Source organism: Protopterus annectens, chromosome 11.part0, assembly GCF_019279795.1.
Source record: "Protopterus annectens isolate FY-2018-M chromosome 11.part0, PAN1.0, whole genome shotgun sequence".
NCBI classification, from domain to species: domain Eukaryota; kingdom Metazoa; phylum Chordata; order Ceratodontiformes; family Protopteridae; genus Protopterus; species Protopterus annectens.
The window spans coordinates 17,269,493-17,290,176 of record NC_056745.1 but is presented as its reverse complement, the minus strand read 5'-3'; the positions used below and the strand labels follow the sequence as shown (position 1 = coordinate 17,290,176).

Here is a 20,684-nt window from a genome sequence, read left to right as displayed (position 1 = left end):
CAGGAGTCTTTTTAAGATACAACCTGGAAACATAGAAGTGATAAGATCATCAAGCTCACATGCATAGGATCATGGGATCATAGTATCATAGGATCATAGGAGGTTACTAGGCTAATGACCCTAGGGTCCTTATAAGCCTAGCCAAGTTTTACCCTTTTTTCCACGATCAGCACCTATCATTCCTGTCCAAGAGGGACATAGGTGGAACTCCTGCTGTGAATTTACAGTTACCCATCCAATCATCCAGATTGCGTTTGAAAAGGGCCAATGAGGTTCTCTGCTTGACAAGAAGCAGAATTCTGTTCCAAAGGTGTGCTAAGCTCTGGGAGACAAATCTGTCAGTCCAGCAGGTTCTGTTAATGTTATATACCAGGTTAAGGCCATTAGAGTGAGTAACCCATGTACAATTTGACTTACGGATATGCTGCATTTCCAATAAAGCAGAGTCAAAGATTGCCTTATATGCAAGGCAGAGATCACCTTTGAGTAGTCTGCATGAAACAGAATAAAGTGACAGTGATTTCAGACAATCCTCATAGGACAGATGCTGAAGACCTTGAATTTTCCTTGTGAGGAACCTTTGTGGTTTCTCCATTTGCTGCAGGTGCTTGGAAAGGTACATACCAAAAGGGGCATTGTACTCGATTATTGGCCTGATGAGGGAAGAGTACAGGGAAGTTATAACTTATTTTTTTCTGGAGGCAGTGCCCTTACTTATGAGATGAGCAGTACAGAATGTCCTTCTTACCACTGTGGGGACATGATGATCAGAGGTAAGGTTGCTGTCAACCTGTTTGCCCAGGTCTCTCACCACTGAATGCATACTTAGGGTGTTGTTACTGATGTGGTAGTTAGCAGGAACATCACTTTTACTGAAAGGGATGCATGGGTAATACAAATAGACTATTACACAAGTATCCTATCTTCTTCTTCTTTCGGCTTTTTCCCGGTTAGGGGTCGCCACAGAGGATCACCTGTCCGCTCATGATTGGCAGTGGAGTTTTACAGTGTCAAGTTGCCAGCCCGGTGCCCAACCTTCCACAGAAGGCACACACACACACAGACACACACACACACACACACACACACACACACACACACACACACACACACACACACACACACACACTCACATCTAGGGCCAATTTAGAGTGTCCAATCCACCTGCAGCATGTCTTTGGGATGTGGGAGGAAACCAGAGCACCCGGAGGAAACCAACACAACCACAGGGAGGACATGCAGACTCCACACAGAAGGCACCCCAGCCGAGGATCGAACCGGAGAACCTCTTGCTGTGAGGCGACAATGCTAACCACTGCACCACCATGGCCTCCCATTACACAAGTATCCTATATATTTAAAATATGTCTAACTTTTTAATATTCATTACACAAGTATCCTATATGAATATTAAAAAGTTAGACATATTTTAAATAGACATCTGACTGGAAATAATTAGTAAGCATAATAATAATTAAATATAAGTATTGTCAAGATGGGTGAATTTAAGTGTATATACTATCTGTGCCAGTAGGGTGTTTGTTGTCATTCTAAGAGGAGGAGCTAGGCACCATTTTCTTGGGAAGAGAAATTGGCTTAAATGGTTATAAATATCTGTCAAGGAGCTTGTAATTAACCAAAATTAAAGGATGCCTATTAAAAATTTTGAAGACAACTATCTCAGCAGCTATTTAATGAAGCAATGAAAACAAGTCACTGCAAATCTAATTCAACAGTAATAGAAAACTACAGAAAAAGGTAAATAGCGCCATGTAGTGGTAACTCATGGGATATTGTCTCTTTGGCTACAGCCATGTTATATTTTACTAGAAAAAAAATTATAAAACACTGCTAACAGTAATAATAGTTTACTGAAGTCTGTTCTTCAAGAATGCTTTTGCAAACATCACTTTATCTACCATATAGAAACATCAGCATGATCAAAATGAAATAGCAAATGGCTCTTTCCCTGAAGTTCATACCAATGAGGTGTACTTTGGTTTTCTTCCACTCAGTTGTATTAAGAGAAACTGCAGTTTTCATCAGTAATGTTCGATGATTCCTTGACTTCATCAGTTCTAATGCACTAGACCATTTGGTCTCATCCCCTACAAGGGGAGATAATATACTAGACGTGGTTCTCACTAACATGGGCAACCGCTGCACCACTCCCATAGTATGTTCTTCCCTGGTGAGATCAGATCATCGGTCTGTCTCATTCAAAGTATCTATCACACCCAACCACGCCCCAGCCATAACCAGGCTAAAACACTTCTCAAAAGCTGACTACAACCTCCTAAGGGAGGGTATTAGCAGCTTCACACCACTGCCGCCCCCCCCCAGAGGATGCAGACAACTATGCTGAACAGTACACCAGTGCAGTATACAAACACCTGGACAACTGCATGGACTCAGCCATACCCAACAAAACTAAAACCTGTTCCTCAAGGAAACACAAACCTGTCTGGTGGACATCCTCTATCAACAAGCTTTACAACAAAAGAAAGAAACTGTTGTCCAAGGGTAAAAAGGAACAAATTCCAAATCAGAAAAACGCCCTCCTTAGCCTCAACAAGCAAATTAGATCACTAGTGAAAACCTCCAAAGCCAATTATAAGTCAAAACTAGCCTCCAAAACAAAGAGAAACCACAAGACCTTCTTCAGTTACGTTAGGAACCTCCATGGCAAAGTGCAAGTTTGTTCCAAAGTAGTACTTATCCTGTTGACTTAGCCAACCTGCTAGCTGATAGGTTCAGTGCAAACTTCACCCCCCCATCACCCCCAAAGGTTCATTCAACATCCTCGATACTTGTCCCACACCTCACATCACTATAGATCAAGTGTTAAAGGCCCGATCTAAGGCAAAGAACACAGCTTCCATGGGACCCGATAGTATCCCAGGCTGTATTCTGCACCATCTCCAGCATGAACTAGCTTCACCATTGAGCTCCCTATTCAACCACAACCTAATTACAGGCTTCATTCCAGCAGAGTGGAGAACCACCATTGTCATCCCTTTGCACAAACATGGTGCCACTACAGACCTGGGAAACTATCGCCCCATTAGATTGACAAGTCTGATCTGTAAAGCCATGGAGCATATTATTATGGATCTCATAAACAAGGACATATTCAATCTTCAAGCACTTGACCTCACCCAATTCGGATTCGTCAGGGGCAGATCTTGCTTATTGAACCTAGTTGACTTCTTTGAGACTATCACCAAGGTGCTGTATGAGGGAAAGTCAGTACACACAACTTACCCTGACCTGGCCAAGGCCTTTGACACAATCCCCCACTCAGGCATCATTATAAAACCAACACAAATTGGTATTAATCCCTATCTCATTAGATGGGTGGCCAACTGGCTGAGAGATAGGACCCACAAAGTCAAAATAGGTGCCATCACCTCTGACAGCAGTCCTGTCACTAGTGGTATTCCCCAGGGATCTGTCCTAGGACAACTAATGTTTGGCATCTACTTCTCAGAGGTCCAGACAAAGACAAAGGACCTGTGGCTGATCAAGTCTGCAGATGGCTGTAAGTTGGGTGCTGCCATTGACTCTCCAAATGAAGTTAACATACTGCAAGAGGGTCTCACAACTACAAATAACTAGTGCCAGAGTCATGGCCCCACATCAATGGCAACTCCCTAAGCAATCAACCTGTGGTTAGAGACCTGGGTACTTAGGTTGACAACAGTCTCACATTCGAACATCATGTGGCGGCACTGGTCAGAAAAGCCTTTTACTTGGTTCATCTCACAAGTAAAGGGATTGCATCCAGAAAAAAGGAGGTTATTACCTCTCTGTACTCCTCCTTAATTAGGACTATAATTGAGTATAATGCCCTGTTTGGAATATACCTCTCCAAATACCTGCACCATCTGGAAAGGCCACAGAAATACCCCACAAAGAGAATCCATGGCCTCCAATACCTGTCCTATGTGGACAGTCTGAAATCACTATCACTCTACTCAGGCATTATTGGACTCTGCCCTATTAGAGATGCTCCATATCCGCAAGTCTAAATCCTCATGCATTACCCACTCAATAGGCCTAAATCTAATATGAGGCAGCAACAAAACCTGCTGGAGAGACAGGTTTGTCTCCCAGAGGGTGCCCTGTCTCTGGAATAGACTTCCCATACATGTCAAACAGAGTACCTCGCTGACCCTCTTCAAGTATGACCTTGATGAGTGAATGGGAAACCACAAATTTGTCCCAGGGGTTCCTCTTTTATCCCTCATTGACAGGGGTGACAGGTGCTGACTGAGGTTTCTTTTTTGTGGATAATCTCTTGGCTAGACTTGTAAGGGCTCTAGGGCCATTAGCCTACTAACCTCCTATGATATAGTCAGTTGATGTGGGTAGAGGTGCAGTGTCCCTATAGGCCTAGTTTTGGCAACTGGTGTGAGTACCAGATATATCAACACTGGATAGCTGAGAGTGAATTGAATGGTCTATGACAACCATGGGGTGGAAAAGTGTTGGTACAGTCTTTGTGTTATTTTCTTACCCTGTTGAGGGCAACTACCCTCTGAATAACTCAGAAATGTTCTCCCTGTCAAGAGGTAGCAATCAGCCATGCTGGGGTCTCATTCAGGATGCTATAGACAAGGGATGAAAAGACTCTCCTTGAAGTAGATAAAGTCCTACTACCAGGAGCATGAGTTGGCAAAACTAACTAACTAACTAACTAACTAACTAACTAACTAACTAACTAACTAACTAACTAACTAACTAACTAACTAACTAACTAACTAACTAACTAACTAACTAACCGACCAACCAACCAAACAACGAACAAATAAAATACATTATACCCAGTGAGATTAGTTTCCCAGAAAAATAATTTTATAGACTTATTTTGTTATTACCAATTGTTCCATGTAAACAAACAAAATCTCTTATTCTTATTATCTCATATTAGCACCTCTCAGGAAAAAAAATGTTCTCCTTACAAAACTGCCTGAAGTGTGGACATGAATTTGGTGGTCAAATTTCAAGAGTCTTACCCATCTTCATTTGTACTGATATTACGCTGCATATCTAAAGCATCCGCTTCTGAAATACAACCACAATTTAAAGAAGTGGCACATAGCTCACTAAATAATTAAAAAAAGACAAAAACAAAAGGTCCAGCTGACCCATGGTATTTATGTAACAGCAGCATATAAATAGAGGTTATAAGCTGCTAATGAGCTTCAGTGTAGAGTTCATAGTTTGATTCTATCAGCCTACATTTGTCTATAGTGTGACGTTAAGCATGTAACTTAACCAGCTAGGAGTCTGGGTCAGCCCTGACAAGAGGGTTGTGTCCTTTGGGTTCACTCAGTTAGTAAATGAATAATTAAAACATAAAGAATTGGTACAGTATGATACATTATAAATTATTAAAGAAAACCGTGTAAGAAACTTCTCTGTTTGGAAGATTTTCAATCTATATTTATCTAGTTAATCACTGTATATTAATCAAATCAGATAATGGTAGTAGAAGTAGCAAACTTAAATTCGTCCTAAGTCCAAAAAATAATAAAAAGTATATAATTTAAAATATTGTACAGCATTACTAAGTATTCGAAAGTAATCCAAGCAGGGTAGGCAGTCTGTTTCCAGTCGAAAATCCTTTATTAAGTACACAGACAAGCTATCCAAGTAAAACAAAACTAGAGTAATAATTTCCTCACAAGCTTTCTAAATATATATATGTATATAAATATATATATATATATATATATATATATATATATATATATATATACTTTTTATCAGGCAAGGGAGTGGTTTATTGTGGTGTAAAACAAAGTGTTATTGGTACACATGTTAAATTCACATCCCTTCCCCCATCAGTGTGACATTCGAGCTGGACCTGCCCTACTTAGTAGCAGTCATAATAATATACAACCCTTATGTACTTTAAATAAAATTTATAATGATGTGGTACCTCTTATTTAACCAGATTATTAAGTAGATCATTAAGTCTGTAATTTTATCCAAGACAGTATACTACATGGCTGGAAATATATCAACCTTAGTCCGTTTGGCAATCAAAAAATATATATAAATGTATACATATACATTTTGCATGTAAAAAATCTATTGTAAAAATCATATTCTATTTCTATAACCTGTTATCTGATCTGATGAATATACAGTGATTAACTAGATATATATGGATTGAAAATCTTCCACACAGAGAAGTTTCCTACACTGATTTGTTTTTGGACCCACTGTACTTGTTTAGTGGGTTGTTTGAGACTTTGGAGATACCACGGAGATTACTTGTAAATTATTAAAGAAACAAACAAAACACTTTGCCTTCTAACTTTTCACACACAAATCTGGCCAGAAAAAAGCAGGCAGTACACACCAAGGGAGCTCCACCTACTAACATCTACTTTCCTTGATGACCCCATCTTTAAACTTATAACACCTAATTCACTTGTTGCCTCACTAGCTTTCAAAAACGTCTAAAATCTTTTTCATACAACCACAAACACAGACCTCACTACCCAATGCCAGATCACAAGTAGCTGTTAATAGTAATAAAGGTAATGCTTTCTTGCCCCCGTTTCCCTGACATTTTACATCACAAAACCCTCTAATGAGGATAGTGTAACTGTGGTTACTTACCCTCCCAACTGCCCTTTATTCTGATCATCTCTTCAAAGTGCACCCATCGTCAAAACAGATGACAAGTACAATGGATGTTTTCAAAACAACTTCCACTAATTTAGAGAAGGTCAACCAAAATGGATAGTAATCGCTGAGGCATTGATGCAGGAGAAAAGAAAATGATTAGTGAAGAAGATTTGGGAAAGACAGGAAGAAGGCAAGAGGAAATGAGGATGCCCAGCCAAGAGACGGATAGACTGCATGAGACAAGTCCAGCAACAGTCAAACATGATTATCAAAGATGGTAAGAGATTCACACTGAACTGACAGTTTAAACAACACCCTTGTCAGATGTAGAAAAAAACAGGAAAAGGGGGATTTATGATGATAAGGATGTCAGTGGTGACAACGATGTCAATGATGTCAAGGATGACAAGGATGTTAGTGATCACAATGATGACAGTAACAATGATGACAATGATGACAAGGATGTCAATCATGACAATGATGTCAGTGATTCCAATGATGACAGTAACAATGATGACAAGGATGACAAGGATGTCAATCATGACAATGATGTCAGTGATTACAACGATGACAGTAACAACGATGACAATGATGACAAGGATGACAAGGATGTCAGTGATCACAACAATGACAGTAACAATGACAATGATGACAAGGATGACAAGGATGTCAATCATGACAATGTCAGTGATTACAACGATGACAGTAACAACGGTGACAATGATGATAAGGATGACAATGACGACGATGACAATGATGTCAATGATGTCAAGGATGACAAGGATGTCAGTGATCACAACGATGACAGTAACAATGATGACAATGATGTCAACGATGACAAGGATGTCAATCATGACAACGATGTCAGTGATTACAACGATGACAGTAACAACGATGACAATGATGACAAGGATGACAATGATGACAATGACAACGATGTCAATGGTGTCAAGGATGACAAGGATGTCAGTGATCACAACGATGACAGTAACAATGATGACAATGATGTCAAGGATGACAAGGATGTCAATCATGACAACGATGTCAGTGATTACAACGATGACAGTAACAATGATGACAATGATGACAAGGATGACAACGATGATGATGACAACGATATCAATGATGTCAAGGATGACAAGGATGTCAGTGATCACAACGATGACAGTAACAACGATGACAATGATGTCAAGGATAACAAGGATGTCAATCATGACAACAATGTCAGTGATTACAACGATGACAGTAACAACGATGACAGTGATGACAAGGATGACAATGATGACGATGACAACGATGGCAATGATGTCAAGGATGACAAGGATGTCAGTGATCACAAAGATGACAGTAACAATGATGACAGTGATGACAATGATGACAATAACGACAATGATGACCTCCAGAATGGAAAATTTAGATGAAAGACATAGTTCAACTAGTGATGTTAAATTACAAGTGAAGGTCACAAAACCCATAAAACGTCCTGAAGAAATATTGCCGGGTACCTACACTAACAGACATTCTTGGTGTAACAGCATTATATGTTAACTTTTCAGGAGTTAGGATAGAAACAGATCGGTCATATAAAAAGAATCCTGATGGCCAAATGTATGACACTGTACTGGGATGTCTCAACCTCCTCTTGGGCAATGGGAGGTTTTCAGATTAGAATGGGGGAGGGGTGGTCAGGAATGACACCCAGTTTTGAGAATTGAGACACAGTACCAGTGGCAGCCAGTGGCCTTCTGCATGTGGCCAAAATGTAAATAAAACAGAGCTTTGCTGCTGCTGTTCTTATCACGCATCTTTTCCTAGTTTCTTAAAATTATTCATGTTTAAAACAGGAAAAACTGCCAGACTTTTGAAGAAGAACTTCTGGTCAATGGTAGATTTATATTTTATTTTATTTATATTTCTCTGTACTTACTTTGTTTTGCAAAATTACAGTCTTTTCTCATGCCTTGGTTCTTCATTTTAGCAACAGGGGATGTTTGTTGCCATCCTGTCATGGTTATAAAATGAGCATGTATCAATGCTAGGTACAGATGTCAAACAAGTTCTAGGTTAAAAAAGCTAACATTTATTTAGGGAATGCAGTGATTTACTACTGGGAAGTTTTAATGTTTAACTTAAAATCTGTTCGCTACTTGGTTCTTCACAGTATCTGAAGAATATAATAACTGTCAGGTTTCAGGTGCAGGCTAGGATGTTTCCTTGTCCTTAAGCAGAAAAAAATATAAGTTTCTTTACACAAAATAACCTTTGGGTCAGATCTGAAAGCATACTTTGCCTTGCAATATAATAAATATGGTATGAACATGTGTAAGATATCAGTGCTTTGAAGTTAATTATACCTAAAGCATTTATCTCCATAATATTTCAATTACAATATTTCATACAGATTTACATTGTCCACGTTGTTCTACAGATGCAGTAATGTTATAACAGAGCAATGTGGTATTAGTCATGCCATCCTATGAAACTACCAAGTAAACATAGTCTGGTCAAAACTTAAGACAGAGTCTCCAAATATTAGTATTAACATGTATGACTTCAAACAATGCATCAAATCCCCCACCTGTATTAATAAAACCTCTGGTTCCACCTCTATCCTAGATTGGACACTTTCTACTGACCCTAGTCTTTACCACTACACCCGCACCCTACCCAACTCCCTTAGTGACCATCTTCCTATTCACAACCAAAGACATCCTATCCAAATACATAGATTCCACATTTACAGAAACTGACATAAATTAGCCTCATTTGACTCTGACTCATTTACTTCTAAACTGACTTCCATTAACTGGTCCTTCCTTTACCACCCTCCCCTTAATGAAGCTGTTGACAAATTAAAAAAAAATTTCTTTGACATCCTAGACTCATTTGCTCCCAAAAGAAAAATTGGGATAAAAGCTTCCTATGCACCCTGAATATCGAAAGAAACCTGGTCTGTTATGACCAAAGGGGATAGTATCTGGAAAACCTGGCAGAAAATCAAATGAAATGTTCTACCCTATGATAAAATTACAGAGAAATCAGAAACCTTACCAAAAATCACATTTACCACGATAAGACAAACTTCTGTAGTACAGCACAATCTAATCACTAAAAAATTCTGGTCCACTATCAATAACCCCACAAACCCCAAATTCCTTCCCGAATAACTCACCACTGGAGACTGCTACCATGCTTAATAAATACTTCATTGACACTATCTGCAAACTAACTCACTCAGACTGTAACGCCAGTCACCCAAACACTTCCACTTCTCCTACTCATAATAACAAAAAGACTTTGTCTCTAAGACCTGTCCTCACCTCCTATATCAAATCTCTTCTTCTTAAACATAAACCCTGCTCCCCATCTGCTGATAAACTACCCCCCCCCCTTCTCAAGCTTGCTGCTGAATCCATAGATTTCTATATTTCTATACTAATAAATAGATCTATTCAAGAAGGCACAGTTCCAAACATCTGGAAATCTTTCTACACTATACCACTGCACAGAGGAGGTAACTCTACAGATCCCACTAACTTTAGACCAATATCCATCCTATTACCACTTTCTAAAATTCTTGAAAAGTGCATCCACTTCCAACTGCTTAAATAAATAAACAATGAAAACCTCTTAATCCCTGCCCAACACGGCTTTTGGCCAAACCACAGTGCTGCTACTGCCCTCTTATCTTTTACTCATACAGTTGCTGAGGCCAGAGATAATAAATCAACTAGTCTCCTGTCTTTTCCTTGAACTATCTAAAGCATTTGATATGGTGTCTCACTCTAAACTACTAACAAAACTAAATGATCTTAACCTCTCTCCTCCCACTTTGCAGTGGTTCCCCAGCTAACTTACTAACAGACAACAGTCAGTCCAAAGCCTCACTTTCTTCTTTCCTTTCTTGCCTGTAACAAAAGGGGTCCCCAGTGATCTATTCTAGGACCCCTTCTAGTCAATATCTTTACCAAATGCATCCATTTTGCCTGTGGCCACTCAAGTCTTATCCAATACAAGGACGACTCAACCCTCATCACCACCTCTGACAACATGTGCCATCTCCATTCACTTACACAAAACACATTCATTGTCATAGAAAAATGGCTTAATGAAAACCTGTTTATCCTAAACCCTAAAAAACTAAACTCTTCCTCTTCCTACCAAGATCACTCTCACACTACAAATCCACCTTTTCTACCTCTTCTCTAAACAACATGATTATCAAAGTTGATCCACATACTAAACTCCAGGGCACCATAATAGATGACCAACAAAAATTTGATCAGCATATCCATCAGTGTATCAAAAAGACACATCAAAAACTGGGATCACAGGATCATAGGAGGTTACTAGGCTAATGGCCCTGGGGCCCTTACAAGCCTAGCCAAGAGTTTATCCCCAAAAAAGAAACCTCGTCAGCACCTGTCATCCCTGTCAATGATGGACAAGGGTGGAACCCCTGGGAAAAATTTGTGGTTTCCCATCCACTCATCAAGGTTGTGTTTGAAGAGGGTCAGTGAGGTACTCTGTTTGACATGTATGGGAAGTCTATTTCAGAGATGAGGCAGCATCTGGGAGACAAACCTCTGTCCAGCAGGTTTTTTGATGCTGCATATTAGATTTAGGCCTCTTGAGTGGATAATGCATGAGGAGTTAGGCTTATGGATATGGAGCATCTCTAGTAGGGCAGGGTCCGATATTGCCTTGTAGGTGAGACACAGATCACCTCTGAGCAATTTGTATGATACCAAGCAGAGTGATAGTGATTTGAGCCTGTCCACATAGGACAGGTGTTAGAAGCCATGGCTTCTCTTTGTGAGGTATTTCTGTGTCCTTTCCAGTAGGTGCAGGTGTTTGGAGCAGTACATAACAAATGTGATGTTGTACTCAATTATAGGCCTAATGAGGGAGGAATACAGAGAGGTAATAACCTCCTTTTTTTTGGATGCAATCCCTTTATTTATGAGATGAACCAAGTAAAAGGCTTTTTTGACCACTGCCGCTACATGATGGTCAAATGTGACATTGTTGTCAACCTGAGTACCCAGGTCTCTCACCATAGGTTGTGTGCTTAGGGGGTTGTCGTTGATGTGATAATCAGTAGGGGCTGTGTTTTTTTTCGAATGGTATGATAATACATTTTTATGCTTTTACCTTAAGGCCATGACTTTGACAGCAGTCATTTGTTGTTGTGAGATCCTCTTGCAGTATTTTAACATCATCTGGGGAGTCAATGACAGCACCCAACTTACCGTCATCCACAAACTTGGTCAGCCACAGGCCCTTTGTCTTTGCCTGGATCTCTGAAAAGTAGATGCCAAACAATAGGGGGTCCCAGGACATATCCCTGGGGAACACTACTTGTGACAGGTCTACTGTCAGAGGTAGTGCTGCCTATTTTGATCTTGTGGGTCCTATCAGTGAGTCAGTTGGCCACCCATCTGACCAGATAGGGATTTATTGCAAGTTGTGTTAGCTTTTTGATGATGCCCGAGTGGGGGATTGTGTCAAACGCCTTGGCCAAGTCAAGGTAAGCTGTATATACTGACTTTCTCTCATCCAGGGCCTTGATGACAGTCTCAAAGAAGTCAACAAGGTTCAACAGGCAAAATCTGCCCTTGACAAATCCAAATTGGATGGGGTCAAGTGCTTGTAGATTGCCTATGTCCTTGTTTATTAGATCCATAATAATACGCTCCATGGCTTTACAGATCAGAGTTGCCAAGCTAATGATGTAAGGGGGTGACAATGGCAGTTTTCCACTCTGCTGGAATGACGCCTGTAATTAGGCTGTGGGATTACTGTATGAAATCAAAAATATTCTTACACCAGACACCAAACAATTCCTAGCTAGGGCTTTCCTCCTACCTTGACTACCCTATGCTCCTCCCATCCTAACAAACTTACAATCCACATTAATCTCCCAAGTTGAACAAACATACAATAAAATCACCAGATTTGCAACAAACCAACCCTATAAATCCCGCCACTGTATTGCACTAAAAAACTGCAATGGCCAGAATTCCCCCATCAACTTCTTATCTCACAACTACAAATCACACACTCCATCCTACACAGTCCTACTGCCTGCCCCTCCCTCTCCTCCCTCATTTCCTTTTACCCCCCCACTAGATTGCTCAGAAGCTCTGACCAACAACTGCTTGACATACATAAACCCAACAGAAACATCGGTAAACTACTCACAATTACAATGTGTCTTTAGCCTGGAACAAACTTCCTAACTCCATTAGAAACAACCCAAATACAAATCAATTCGAAAGCAACAAAAACTTTATTTTTTAAGCTAATGGATCTGCCCATGCCAGAAACCTATATGAATTTACTCCCATCTCTCCAAGCACTTCTTTCTCTCTTCGACTTGCTTCTCTTCCTCTTTAATGACTTTTATTTCTTTGAATCTTCCTTTCTCACAATTTTATGCAGCTATACTCATATAGCAATGTGACTTCTGTTTATCCATGACAGCTATAACCATGTCATTATGTTATCTAGGTCATCTATTTTTGTAGTTACTGACACTCTGCGAGTACTTTTACACCACTCTGCCTTGAATTTGAGCATTCCACACCTCATCTGGAAATACTTATTGTGCACATTTGAAACTGCCAGATTTTGATACATTGACCTCATTCTATTTGCTTAGTGTAACAGTTTGTTTAACTTGTTGCTATAATCCATGTTTTACTTGTGTATTTTTATTATATTGTATACATTTTAATACATTTCTCTATGTTTTATAAATATTTGAATGTAATGACCTGCAGGTTTTCTCCTCAGGTTTCCACTGAAAATGGGCTTCTAGCTCAGTTGGACCAATCCAGTTAACAAATGTCAAATAAATAAATAAATAGTGGTCCTCATGTTCTGTTTGTGCTGTATGTCTCACATAAACAGGTAAACTATATTGTCTGGTTCTGCTATGAAACATAGAGCAGCAAAACTCCAAATATTAGAAGCACTGAAAAGTAATGCCTGAATGCTAAAGGGCAAAATGTAAAGCATGTTTTTGGCAGACCCCCTGAATTTTCACATGTGTATGAGGAGGGGGGGTGCAAGCCCCTCTGAGCTTATATATACCAACTCCATTTTTGTACTAACTCGAAGGAGGAAGACATCTTCCACAAGAAGGGAATCTCTGCTTGTGCATGCTTAGAAATCAAAGTGACTGATTTTCTGTAGAATACGATGATCAGTCAGAGCAACTGAGGCATGAGGAATTTCACCAAAGCCACCTATATATATATATATATATATATATATTGTTTGTGTCTTTCGGCTTTTCCCAGTTAGGGGTCGCCACAGCGGAACTCCGATCCGCTAATGATTGGCAGTAGACTTTTACATGCTGGCTTGCCGGGCCTAACGCACAACCTTCAACGAAGAAACGCCCGTTCACGCATGTCGCCACACAGAAGACGGTCTAACTGAGAATCGAACGGGCAACTTCTAACTGTAAGGCAACAACGCTACCGCAGCACCACTGCAGTATATACCTAAATATATATATATATATATATATATATATATATATATATATATATATATATATATATATATATATATATATATATATATATATATCAAATCCATGGGAACTGATCAAAGTAGAAACTGTGTCATAAAGTAAATGATTTCACAGCAGTTTTTTGTTCACGTGTAATGTACCCTTTGGTGTATTGGCTCATACCTTTAACTAGATGTTACTTATATTTACAGAGGGCCTGCAAGTAATGTTAAGTCAATCATTTCATTCATGTGGCTATATTTCCATGTGTATTGGTAAATACTGCCCTGTCTTTAATTACTATTGTTGTATAGTGTATTTCTATTATAAAAGCAGACACATGTTTAAGTTCCAGTCCTGTGGCTTTAGGTTATAGAATGCTAAAATCTGGCACTAGATATCTCCATGTTTACACAATCCTTCCCAAACCTCTTCAGACATCTTCATACGGTAAACAATTACTATAGTCAACTGCCTCCCACACCCTGCAACCAAGTAAACTCACAGGATTGTTATTAATTCTGTTAAGAACAATCTAAGCTGCCCTTTATAAAGACTCAATAAAAGGAACAGGTATGCACAGTCTAAGAATTAAATGGCTGCTGGTAAGCATTCTAGTTAAACTGGTGGGTTTATCAGCTGTAGTAACTAGATGAGAGTGGGACAAAAATGTTTCTTTTTATCTTCCTTTAAGCACTGCAAAAGAGAGACAGAGCAAGAATGGAAGAATGGTGCTGGGAAGAAAAACCCTGAGTGAATGGAAGAAGTACTGTTGCATTATGTACTGTATTCAAGTACAGTCAAATGAGTAAGTATGTAACCAATTCCAGTCAAATGAGTAAGTATGTAACCATTTCAGCCCTTTAATGCACCATACAGATATCCAGTGAATAAATCCTTTGCAAGGAAACAGAATGCAAATTTAGACAACACATTAAATCTGCCAAGGAAGCCAAAACACTCAAAATCCACGAGACACGTGAGGTGGCTTCCATTGCCGAACCAAGCCATTAACCACTAACTGCTTCACACATCAAAGCTTATACAAACTCAGAAGGCTAAGCTGAGGCACTATAAAATGTTCATTTCTGCTTTGATTTTTTTTTCTTGCCAACCCACATAATGATATTTATTTATTCTAGTCAATATTTTTGGTTTATTTTTATTTATTGGTTATGTTAACTGTCTTGCAAAACACCTACTCTGCCCTTTAACAAAAGTAATTAAGCTTTTTGTCTGCATTTTGTTGTTATTTCTGCTCCTACTGATCATAGGTTCGTACTAAGCTAACTGCCCTTGTGAGCCATTTTAAGCCTAGCCAATTATTAGGCCACCCAACCCCTGAGAATCAAACCCTGTGATTCACTTTATTCCAAGCTGTAATACAAAAGGCAAATCATTTATCCTTAACCATTAGGCCACCTTCCCAACCCCTAATAGTAAACAGTGTGATTCCTTTATTCCAAGCTAAATATAACAAAAGTGTAAATCATTTATCCTTAAACAGTGTGACTCTTTTATTCCAAGCTGTAATATAACAGAAGTGTAAATCATTTATCCTTATGCCCTTTTCCATTGAGTTTCTCACAACTGCATGGAACTATTCCAGTTGTTACAACACTTGGCCTCTTGACGTACCAAATTGATGACACTAATATTTATATACACTGGTGGCAAAAATATATTTGAAATGGTTATTACTGTATGAATAAATTAGATACTTATATGTTTTGTCCTGGAAATTTATTTTTGTGGGATGAATCCTCATAGTAAAATGAAAAACAAGCATAGTAATTTATAATTCCCACTCCAGGTGATTGGATCAGTTTCCAAATTGCTGGCACTACAACACAGCATTGGGGTGGTTAGGGGGGTGCTGCAGTCTTGAGTGTGTTAGCCTTTGGGTGGGATGTTAAACCAAATTCCCATCCACTTGAGTTGGTGGTAGCTCAGGGGATGTAAAAGATGCTATGGCATCTATCAAAGAATAGGGGACATTCCCTGATTTTGTGACCAAGTTTCCCTGGTAGTATAAATACTAGCTTGGGTCTCCCCTGAAAAGAGGCCACCAGCCTCATGAAACTAAACTGGTCTATAAAGAATGGACAAAGAAATACATAGGCAAAATAAGTAAATAAAAATTTGTATACAGTCAAAAACAAAATAGCATTTTTTTCTCCTTTACAAATAAAAATGTCATCTTATTTGTACCGAAGCATGCACACATTTTGTTGAAAAAAAAAATATATAGGTTGATAATTTTCCACAGTACATCTGTCAGTTTCTGTAAATGCGAATACAACCTGCAGCTTTTCTTAGCTGCTCACAATGACTAGAGTGAGCTTTATAAAGTAAAACTCAATATATCATAGCGGGTTGTAGAACACATTAACCCATAACTACAATCTGTGCCCCTACTTCCTCCATGTGATGGTAGAGTGGTTCTATAACTTCCTAAGAATTTAAATAACAGGACATGCCATCATTTATCTCTGATACTACATTTAACAGATGGTTTTATTGTTTATTTTAGTCTGTGTCTCCAGACACCATCACGTCTGGTGTGTCGGTTGCCATTTTATTTCCTCCTATTTTACTATTTTTGCTGCCTGCTCGCCTTTATTTCTAGTTTTCCTTTTTCTTCCCATTTTGAATTTAGTTCTATTGTCCCCCCTCCCCAGCTTCCTGCTCTGCATGGGACAGAATGTTCTTTCTAGAAGCTGCTTCTACCTTTCTCTCATAAGCATAAACTCCCTGTTAATTAAACATGTAGAACATAAATGGAGAAAGGACCCAACTTGCCCTGTGAGTAAATGCCATATGGTTATCTGTGCCATTATGTTCCTGTAGATGGGTCTTTTGGGCCTTTTAAAGCTCAATAAATGGAATAAATAAAGTGTTTTGCCGCAAAATAAGGGAAATACTTCACTATAGTGAACTGGCAGTTTAATGCAGGGGATTAAAGGCAAGCGCTGATAAGAAGCTTCACTCTGTAGTCTTAGGTTTGATTACCGTAGTCAACATTTGCCTACTCAGTGGGCTCCTCTATAGGTTGTCAAGTGAAATTCTTTGAGTGTCAGTTGCCTTAAGAAACAGACACCAAAGAACATGCTCAATGTGTTTGATAGGAAATCTTTGCCAGTGTGATTTCTGAGTGAGTGCTGGTAATGCCTCTCTTGTTTTCTTCCTTGTTTGAGATAGTTAACTATGCAGCATGGAGAGGGGTGTGTGTGCATGTGTATGTGCTTTATATATATATATATATATATATATATATATATATATATATATATATATATATATATATATATATATATATATAAGTTCAGGGGGCTGTTGCTTGTGCCTCTAATAATGGGGCAGGGGTGCACGTGGGGCTTCTCCCTGCAAAAAATGCTTGAATTTATTTTTTTCACCCTTATGTGTTTGGGATATTATTTTTAAACATTTGCAATGCTTGGGGTGAGCAGTTCAGTGATTTAACAGAGAACCTACTCTGTGACTTCAGTGTTCCTGGGTCACTTATATGAAGAGGGACTTGCTCTTTTGGGGTTTACCTGGTCAACATATAAATAAAATAGGGCTAAAGAGTTTCAAGAGTGTTCATGGTATGAAACAAAGTTGTCTCTGTGGTCAGTCTCAATATCACCCCAATAACTCATACACAGTCTCAATATTACCCTGATAACTCATACACAGTCTCAGTATCACCTCAATAACTCATACACAGTCTCAATATCCCCCCAATAACTCATACACAGTCTCAATATCACCCCAATAACTCATACACAGTCTCAATATCACCCCAATAACTCATACACAGTCTCAATATCACCCTAATAACTCATACGCAGTCTCAATATCACCCTAATAACTCAAACACAGTCTCAATATCACCCCAATAACTCATACACAGTCTCAATATCACCCCAATAACTCATACACAGACTGACCTCACTTGGGCCATGATCATAATTGATGGAAAAACTTTTGGTGGCTAAACTTTGACTGATGTTACACAACTCACCTGCAACATAACTGCAAACTTGCTATTTGGGGACATTATGTACTGGCCTTTGGAAAGACATTCACCAGCTCGCAGCCTGTCATGTGACATATTTCTTAAAAAAAAAAAAAAAAAGAAAAATCAGTGAAATTGCCATTTTTATTTGTGATGTAAAAATATTTTGCAAACATTACTGTTTTATTAAAAGGTTATTGACCTTTCCATAAACATTTCCAGTCATCCCATATTCTTCTACCATTTCATGTTTCTGATGAACTTAGCTCAACAATACATCAAAACACAATAGGTAAGTTATAGAACAGGAACAGAGAGACTATAAAAGTTTATAAACCTAGTACATAGTGCATTTTGTAATTCCTTGCTCAAATATACTTTTGGTATATGAATTTTATATTATCTGTGCGAATGTCACATTATTCCTTCCAAAACATTTATGATCCCAGCACAAACCATTGTCATCTGTATAGAGGAATTAAAAAAATGCAGACATGCTTATGTTTTGACACACATGGAAAACAATATGTCTTCTAAAACTATTATCACATCCATTGAAGAGAAGATATTTAAAAAGACTTAACAAATTTACTAACAGATTCCCATGAATTTGCATTTTAATATAAACACAGAAAATGCACACTTCATTCATATTATATTTCCAGTAATATTTGACTAGTAAAATAAATAAATAAGTAAAATGATTAAGGAAATTGTTGGTGCTCTCATCTAGACAATGTGAGACACACACATGGCACTAAGAAGGGCAGGCATATCTTGTACAATGGTACTTACACACTTTATTCATTTTTTTAAATAAAAAGAATCTAAATATATAGCTTTGTGGCTGCAGAAGAAAAACATTGTCTTAGACATGTAAAAGTCTTTGAGGTCTTATTCTTAGAACAGGCTAACAAAAGTACCAATCATTTATCCTTAACAGTACTGCAAGGAATCAGCCCATGCACTTGTGACACTGCTGATTGTACGTTCCTTACCTTCACTCACCTAGCATTAAATTTGGCACAAAGGGTGATTTCTGAGCCTAGGATTTACTGAACACTGCACCTGTGTGGCCATGGTACAATTCTACCATACTAAAAGGCTGCCTTGTTCTTGGAAACTGCTTTGCTAATGAAGTTCCATCGGTTGATTATTTATTTATTTTGTGTTAGTTTGCATTTTTTACTTGTTCTTCTGTTTTTTACTTATGGAATGAGGTAATTATTCGCTTTACAAGCAATCCCAATGTGACCAGCATAGCAGCAAGGTTCCGTTTGGTTAGTGACTTGCTGTACAGACGGTTTACCTATTATTTTTTCTTCAGTACCTACTATTTTCTGTACAGCGTTTCTTCTAGTAAAGGTCACTTAAGAGTTGACACAAATTTAGTGGGGGAATTTGTTCTGTCACCTACAGGATACTGTTAATTCATGCCATGAAGTGTCTATTGATCAGCTAAAATAATGTTACTGCAGTTACTGAGGGGTTGCAAACTGAGCTGAAAAACACATTCTATGTAGCCATGGCTCTTTCACAAGATATCTGACATGCTTTTACATTACACATTTGTCTACAGAATATCCCATGAATAAACAATACATCAGATGTTACAAGAAAACCAGAATACAGTCATTAAATTCTAAAACTCATATAATCATCTTTTATCTTACCTGGTACGAAAGCAGGAGGTGGTATTATATAAAGCAACGTTTCACAAACAGTGATAACTCTGTTAGAAATATCTGAGGAGTGCTGAATATTTATTCAGTGCTCTGAAGAACCGCCCACAAGACTCATTGGTCAGTGAAGTATTATACAAGAATTTCAAGATTACTATTTCAGATGGGCAAAACAGCCCTAAAAGCTTTCATTTCATGAGTTACTCAAGAAAAAATACTGTAGAACCAGTGGAGCAAGATGCCATTGAAGAAGAACGGGCTTGTTCAAGGTTATATGCAGCTTATTAAACATTTATTGTAAAAGTAAATTGCAGAAATAAAAGAAAAGTTAAAAAGATAGGTTTTGATGGCTCTTTTTTAGAGTAAAAACATTTTCAGATGCAACAATTCATTTGCATTTCAGACATCTCTAGAAGAGCAGTTCACATGATGAGGGTGATTTGATTATATCTGTCTGGAAAGGAGAGCAGATTTACAGCACAGTCATAGATGTACCATACATAATTTAGTGTCTGAAACTTTTTTCCTTGTCATTTCATTACTAACTGTTTTGATAAGAGAACAATATTATTTTTACATTTTTTGCAGTCAGTGTTTCACAGCCTAAGGAAGGGGATTTTCACACACCTGTGGAAAGAAATTGACTGAAAGTACAAAATGGAGAGTAAACGGTCTTTATACTGGGCTGCTAGACAGCTAGGTCTGTTCTACAAAATGGCAAGTGTAGAGACTCCAACCTGTCAAAGCAGAGGGAGTTTCGTCATTTTCCATATAAAATGTGTGGTTTACGCAAACTATTTAATATTGTGAA

General features: G+C 38.4%; 1 long non-coding RNA gene across 2 annotated transcripts in view; it reads right to left on the bottom strand.

Moving 5' to 3' along the window:
• The window catches only part of LOC122815129, a 60,614-nt gene extending 40,633 nt beyond the window's left edge, over window positions 1-19,981 (bottom strand). Inside the window, exons 1-3 of one of the 2 annotated variants that reach the window (XR_006366931.1) lie at window positions 19,865-19,981; window positions 18,198-18,291; window positions 8,573-8,647 (exon numbers count right to left, since the gene is read on the bottom strand). This is a non-coding gene — a long non-coding RNA (uncharacterized LOC122815129). The remainder of the gene's footprint in view (window positions 1-8,572; window positions 8,648-18,197; window positions 18,292-19,864) is intronic. The other variant, XR_006366930.1, reaches the window with a different exon arrangement.
• Window positions 19,982-20,684: the final 703 nt, after the last annotated feature.